Source organism: Anthonomus grandis, chromosome 8, assembly GCF_022605725.1.
Source record: "Anthonomus grandis grandis chromosome 8, icAntGran1.3, whole genome shotgun sequence".
Lineage (NCBI taxonomy): Eukaryota > Metazoa > Arthropoda > Insecta > Coleoptera > Curculionidae > Anthonomus > Anthonomus grandis.
In genome coordinates, this window is record NC_065553.1 from 4,531,997 (window position 1) to 4,539,443 (window position 7,447).

The 7,447-nt window shown below is 30.4% G+C and overlaps 1 non-coding gene across 1 annotated transcript; it reads right to left on the reverse strand.

The window, feature by feature from the left end:
- Window positions 1–2,955: 2,955 nt before the first annotated feature.
- Trnap-ugg (transfer RNA proline (anticodon UGG)) lies at window positions 2,956–3,027 on the reverse strand. The gene has a single exon. It is a non-coding gene; the product is annotated as a tRNA-Pro (tRNA).
- Between the last annotated feature and the right edge of the window lie 4,420 nt (window positions 3,028–7,447).

Consider the following 7,447-nt stretch of genomic DNA (forward strand, 5'->3'; position numbering starts at 1 on the left):
AGCTCCCTTTTGTAGCCTCTGTAGGCCATTATTTTTAAAACGTTCTGTCCTAATATTGCTATGCCTTTTTATTTTAGAGACCGTTTGTCTTATCCACAAAAAATATCGCCATCAACTTAGCCCCCCCCCCTCCTCGGGTTACAGTCTTCGAACAACCTTCTCTTTGCCTCTGCCTATCCCAAAAAGTGAGCAATTTAAGTCTTCTATTGTGCACGGGGGCAGAAGGCTTTTTAACTATCTACCCCTTTATATAAGGCTAATAAATTGTGAAAAACGTTTTAGGAAAAATATAAGGAAACTTTTACTTGCTAAAGCATTTTATTCTCTAGACGAGTTTTTAAATACAACTTTTTGACAGCGAAGAGTTTTGCGTAGCGTGACGTGGCTTCTTACTACTTTTTCTTTTTTTTCTTCTTTTACTTTTTTAATTGTGTTGCGTGTGTTCTATATTCTATGTATGTAAGAATTGTTTAAATTTTTGTAAAAGATTATGTTGTCAACTATCTTTAAGGTTTTATATAATGCTTTGTTAACAACATATTATGTTATGTAACAATAAAGCTATTTTTTACTTTGACTATTCTTTCAGCAATACAACTATCTATCACTATTTGGTAAGAGAAATCACAATGATGTTTGTGAGAGTTTTAAGCAATTTTATAATGAGATTATATTTTAATTTTTTTTATTATTAATAATATCCCGAACTTCAATATATGTAAGTTCAGAGAAACTAAAGAATATAATATTAGATTTTTTTAAATTCATTTATTTTTTAATCGTTGTTTAAGGGCAAATATTTTCCAAAGGAAAAGTGAAAAAAAAACATAAGGGATCACGAACAGGAGTCAACAACCAATTTGTGTAATCAGCTCTATTAACTCCGATTTTGGAGGAAAAATACAGCGTCCACAATAAGGAAGCATAAGTTACCTGTGTGATACAACCCTAAGCTGAGTCAATACAGTTTTAAAAAATGGAAGTTAATATGGAAAGTCAAATGACAAAACAATTCGTTTATTAGGATACTCTCTAAGACGGGATTCCGAACAGGAGCCAACTACCAATTTCTTTAATCAGCTCTATTAACTCGGTTTTTGGAAGGGAAAATACAGCATCCGCACTAAGAAAACATAAGCTACATTATTTAATACAACTGTAACCCTTCGGTTAAGGTTGCTTCCTTTGGTTTTCTGGCTGATTTTTTTCTATCTCCTTTTTTTGAAGCTTTTTTCATTATTCCTTCGGGGCAGTTAAAGCTAATATTTATCTCGTATTTATTTTGTTGAGTTGAATAATTTTTTATTTCATTTATTAAATAGTTAAAGTTCTCATATTTTTATTGTTGTTCTTAAGCGGTTGATCTTTTGATTTTTTCCAAGCAGTTTTTCATTATTTACGTTTTTTGTCTCTCAGGCAGTTGAAATTGTTTATCTCTATCTATGTTATGAAGTTCAATAAGATTTCTTGTTTTTTAAGCAATTCCATTTCCAGACAGTTAATTCTTGTTTCGTTTTTCAGTCATTTGCAGCTCGTTATATTTCTTTTTAGGTAGTTCAAGTTATCCATCTATATCTTATTTATTTCGGGCAGTTGAAGGACTTTTCTTGTCATTGTCAAGCAGTTGAAGTTTTATTTTATTTAGGCACTTTTTTATTCATGTTTTTCTGGCAGACAGTTGATCCTGTATATGTATATATCTCTTATTTTGATTTCTGCAGTTGAATCATTGTATTTTCAATTATATATTTGGTAGCAAACACTAAAATAGTTCTTCTAACCGATATTGTGTAGGTGCATAACATAACCTTGAACGGTAAATTTATTTATTATTTTCACCACTCCCTTTGCATAATACAATGGTCAATTATACAAGAAAAATATATTTTATTGTCTTGCAAAACGGCTTCAATCATTCCTTTTACGATGACTTAATATACGGTTTAAAAATATTAAAATAATCATTAGTTAATAATATACTGGGTGTATTAATATTGTAATAGGGAATGAAATTCGATTCTTCCTTTAAATGCTGAATATCTCTATTATTTTTAATGAATTATTATTACTAGTAAAATTAATATTGATAATAAAAAAATTTAATAAATTTAGCACAGTATGCAGAACATCTGTTAAACATGTGGCGTAACATTTTTGATACCTATTTCTTAAATTATAACTATGTGTTATACTAAGACAGTCCTTATATTGAGCAACTAAAGGTAACCCCAGAAATTTTAGTTAATTAGTCTTATTATACTCTTGAGGACTATTTTAGTGATGATCCAACCTGATAATAGTTGTTGGCTTTTCTTTATTGCTATAGCTAACTAATTTTGTCTAGTGGGATTGCATTTGGTATATATTTTTTTATAGACCTAACTACTTGCCAGCCATATTGACACCTTTGTTTAAATTATAAAAGTTCGCTTTTGATTACATTTTTAGTTTTAAAAGGGCTTTGTTGACAACCTTCTTAATGATGATAAAGCTACGTTTGAATTTGAATTGGCTGACTCCATGCATGACTTATGAGCTTTTTTCTTATCTATGATCAAAGTGTGCAATTCGTCGCTTGGAAAGGATAATCTTTGATGTCTCAAATGTTTTTAAAGGTACATACTTAATGTTGAATAGCCCGAAATAAACAGTCGCAAAATAAAGCGATACAATCATTTATATCCAAAGTCCCAAAACAACTTTTTCAATCAAATAATTGCGTATAAGAAAATACTCACAGTTTTTCAAATCATAAAAATATTTTGTATAACTACCTACTATTCAATTTTGTATTCAGTACGAGCGTTGATTGAACATTTGAGTAAAATATTCAATCAACGGTACGAGTATAAGGAAAGAATCTGAATTAATATTTTAATATAAATTAATGTATAAGGAAAATATTCTAATAAATAAATAATGCACTAAAAATTCATTATTTGCTCAAAAAAAATCGGGCTCAGCCGGGATTTGAACCCGGGACCTCTCGCACCCAAAGCGAGAATCATACCCCTAGACCACTGAGCCTGCATACGTATCTTACGTTTTATCCTGATGGATATGTACATATTCATGTATATGAAAATGCAAACATATTTTTATAAAGATACAATTTTATACATTTTTGACTTCATTATAAGATATATTAAGTAATCCATACAGTTTATTTTTCTAATATGAGAACTCCAGAAGTTGGAAAAACTAAGAATTTTTAGGGAAAATGTATTACATTAAAAGTAACTTAACATTGCGAGAACGAGAATATACCTATATAGATGCTAATTTTATAGTATTCAATATATTTCTAATTAGCTTATTATTATCAAAATCAGTACCGGATTTAACTTTTTGCCACCTTGCCTTAATTTAATATTTTAAAGTCAATATTTTCTGTATTTCATAAAATATAAAAATTAAAAGTAAAATGCACAATTTAAAAATAAGTCCTACATTTATTCGAACTTTCTTTTTTTGCAAAATCAGTGTAATGATATCAATGAAATTTATATTATTTGTCACAAATTATGGTTCAATATTTAATATTGCCAAAGCTTCTATAGTCTTTATTCTTGTTCAAGGGTTGATCTTAAATATATCTTAATGCGTTTCAAACAAGAGAAACTTCGTTTAGCAGAACAGTTTGGGATCGATAAATCACAATCTAAATGCAATGTTAGTATTTGGATATATACTTTTTAAGTTCATTGTTTTAAACCACTTATTTATCAGCCACTTTTTTAGAATGTAACTCATGCTCCAGATAATGTGATGGTTCACCTTCAAAGTTTATGTCCAGGTCGTTGGGATAGCTCTGCTGTAGATACAGTAGAAACAGTTCTTTTTAATTCACCAGAACTCATATTCCTCAGTTGAGTAATATCTAGGAAGAAAGAATTTTTTTTATCAAATTCTTTGTAATATCAAATCAATCAAATCAAATAAAAAAAAACTTCTTTATTTGCCCAATATATACATATACAAATTATACACAATCAATTTTACAATTATATACTATATAACACGAGGACAAAAAGGACTACAGCGCGACCATAGTGGCCGATAACACAAAATACACAAATCATGTGAATTTGTGCGCTCATGTGAATACATGCCCGCCGTTTGATAATTTTAACTAGAAAGGAATCAATTATAGGTAAAAACCTTGAAGCTCTTAATTTATTTCTTCTAGTCAAAATTACCTGGTTATCTGTTGTTTCACCTAGTCGTAGTTTAGCTATTTTTCTCCTCATGTGGTTCGTTACTTCAATTAGTACACAAATTTTCTTCGCATCGTTTTCATATATGTCAAATTTGCTGGTTGAATTTTTCTTCTTTTGAATGTTCTTGAACCCTTTTAACCACATTTTTCCAGTCATAAATAGCCACCCGAGCCAAACTGAGAATTAATCCTTTTTAAAAGCGAGCAAACACAAAACACTCGACCTAATTTTTACCAAATAAGCAATCCAGTCTCAACTAGTTTCTTCACCATTTCTGTTTAAAATTCTGATTGGCTATATAGTTACATGTATATTCGTTTATTATCCAATTACAGAGATGACAAGATGTGCTATCTTCTTTTTGTGCTAAAGATGGTCCAGGATAATCTTCAGCACAATGCATCTTATTCTAGCGTAAAAATGTAGTCGGTGGTTCTAGATGGACTTTAGGTAAATCTACAGAATTAGAGCAAGAATCTTCCTGTACTTCTGGTCGACCTGCTCATGTTTATACGAGTTGGTTAGTTTCTTATACAATTTTAAAACTTTTTAGAATTTCTTTCGTTTTCTTTTTTTTCTTCCCTTATATATTTATATTGATTTCTAGACAGTCGTTTGTTTAGTTTTTACCATTTGTCAAAAATGTTAAATAATCTTTTTTACCTCACTTATAAAATAGAGCCCAACACTTTAAAAAAACCTAACGTATTGCCCAAAATTGCTTCTGTTACGATTTTGATGCGCCAGTTTGTATTTAAACAAAATTGTCAAAATTTTACCTAAATCGCTATACCTCTTAATAAAAGTATGCACAAAAAATAATTTAAAAACATCTATTAAAAATAAAATGATAAGTCACCCTCACCAACCATATGATATGAATTTATAATCCTGTTTAAACTTGAAAACGAAGAACCAAAAGAAGAAATCTACTTTTTATTGTTTATAATTCAGCTCTATTTTTTTTAAGATTATATATTAATTTTAAATTTTCGATAATTTTTTTTCTAATCATGATTTTGCCGTCTCTAATAATTCCTGCCTTAGGGCCGTTTGCACATGTAGCCGATGGTCAGCGCTGACCGTCAGTGATGATGAATATATGTGCGTATGATGATTCAGGTAAGCAAAACAAAATAGTATCAGATTGCATAACTTTTATTGTATAAGTAATATTTAACACAATTAACAAATTTAAATTTTCGAGTCTTGCCACAAGACGCGTTTGCCTAAACTAGTAAAATAATTTGCCAAAGAGTTTCTAACAGAAGTGGCAGATCTTGTTGAAGAAGTAGATATGTCGATATCTTCTAAACCTCTTATTGACAACGTATGTGAAAATAGTAACGGTCTCTTATTCGTACAAAATTATGTAAGAGACAACATGCTTTTGCAATTTTTTTTGAAAGCCTGAAAGATTCATTTATACAATTTTCTTTCATCTTCTCTGAGGCTGGAGTATAATGTGGAATGCACCTGCCACGTTTCGCTCTAGTACAAGTGGGTGTATCCACAACATCTTTTTCTTCGGTTTTTGTTGTCGTCTTCTACGTAAAATAATATAAACGGCAACGGCGCGCACGATATTGTTTCGCAGATACATACTGAACAACTAATCATCCGCAGCATGTGAAAACGCGATAGTAAAGGCACAGCATAAAGAAACCAGCAGTCGCACTCCGCTCGAAAATGTAAGCGAACTTATAGCATCCTTAGCCATGCCGCAGCCATGTTCTCCGGATGCCGAGCTCACTGTTTATCGAACTGTGTTCATAGGTGTATCGCCTAGTTCAGCGCCGTACTTAGTGACTATTTTAATAGCGTTTTTACAAAGCGTAGCGTTTTTTATAAAAACTTTCGTATTAAAAGAGGGGTATGTCAAAAATTTAATTTTAATTTAATGAAGCAAAATAATTGACTTTGCCAAAGTTTTTAATAGCTGCAAATTTGGCTGTATGGCTTAAATAACATAATTAAGCATCAATTAAGGTTGCAGCAATGTAATATTTTTTTTGGATTTTTAAGGACATTATTTATATTTCTGCCATTTTAACAGTGTTGTCATATTTAAGAGAGTTGCAAAATTGTATACTTTTACTTTAGTTGGTACTTAATAATATAACAAAAATTCGCAGATGTTAGAACTGTTTTGAATTGTTGCCAACTATTTGTCTTTATTTATTGGCCTAAGAGTTTCTATTTGTTTTGAAATATTACTTTATTTGTATAATTAGTTGTCCTTAAACTACTATGTAGTCAGATGTTAATCTAAAACCGTTACTATACCGGGTGTTAATTAAGTATGTACCATACATAATTTAACAGGCGATTGTTTGAGTAATTTTAAGACAAAAAGTTCATATGAACATAGGTCCGCAAGTTCTCTGGCGGTGTTATTTATAATATTAAGGAGCTAATTTACCCCTAATATGATTAAATTTATTAGGTTCAGTGTAATCTCGAACGGGACCTGAAGAAATATTTGTGGCAAAAAAATTGGGGCACCTGAATTTTGTGCCATTTTTAATATCTTATTTGATTCACTCAAATACAAATACAACTTTTTCGTATCTCGCTTATTTTTCGAGAAAAAAAAAGTCCACTTAATTGCATATCCCTGGATCACACAAGGAATTTGGGGAAAAGTTTCTTTTGGAATTTATTATTAACTAAGCATGATACGAAAAAAATTCAAGAGACAAAAAAGTTTTATTTGTATAATCCACAGAACATAATAAAAATTGCACAAAAGTCAGTTGCGTATATTTTAGTTGTTGTTAAATTTTAACCTGTATATTGAGAACGAAGAATTTTTGGACATATGTTTATATGAACTTTTTGTTTTAAAATTATTCAAAGAATGGTCTCTTAAATTTATGGTACATACCTAATTAACGTCCTGCACGTATTCTTCTATATCGTCGTTGTTAGATGTAGAAATGCGATGTTTACTTTTGTTTAAATATTTTGTTATTGTATGAACTTTATTAATATTAAAAAATTAATATTTGTACTATGTAGGTATTTTTATTTTACAAGATAATAATATCTAAAAAAATGTTTAAGTCCGGCTCTAGCCAAGGCAAAAGCCGCGTGGACCGTAGCGAGTGTCAGCGGCATCCCTACTATAAGCAAATATGCCTCGCCTGCGTTAGTACACATGCACCGAACTCGCTTGTTCAAGCCAATGTATTTTTATTGAAGTGCGACTGCTGGTTTCTTTATGC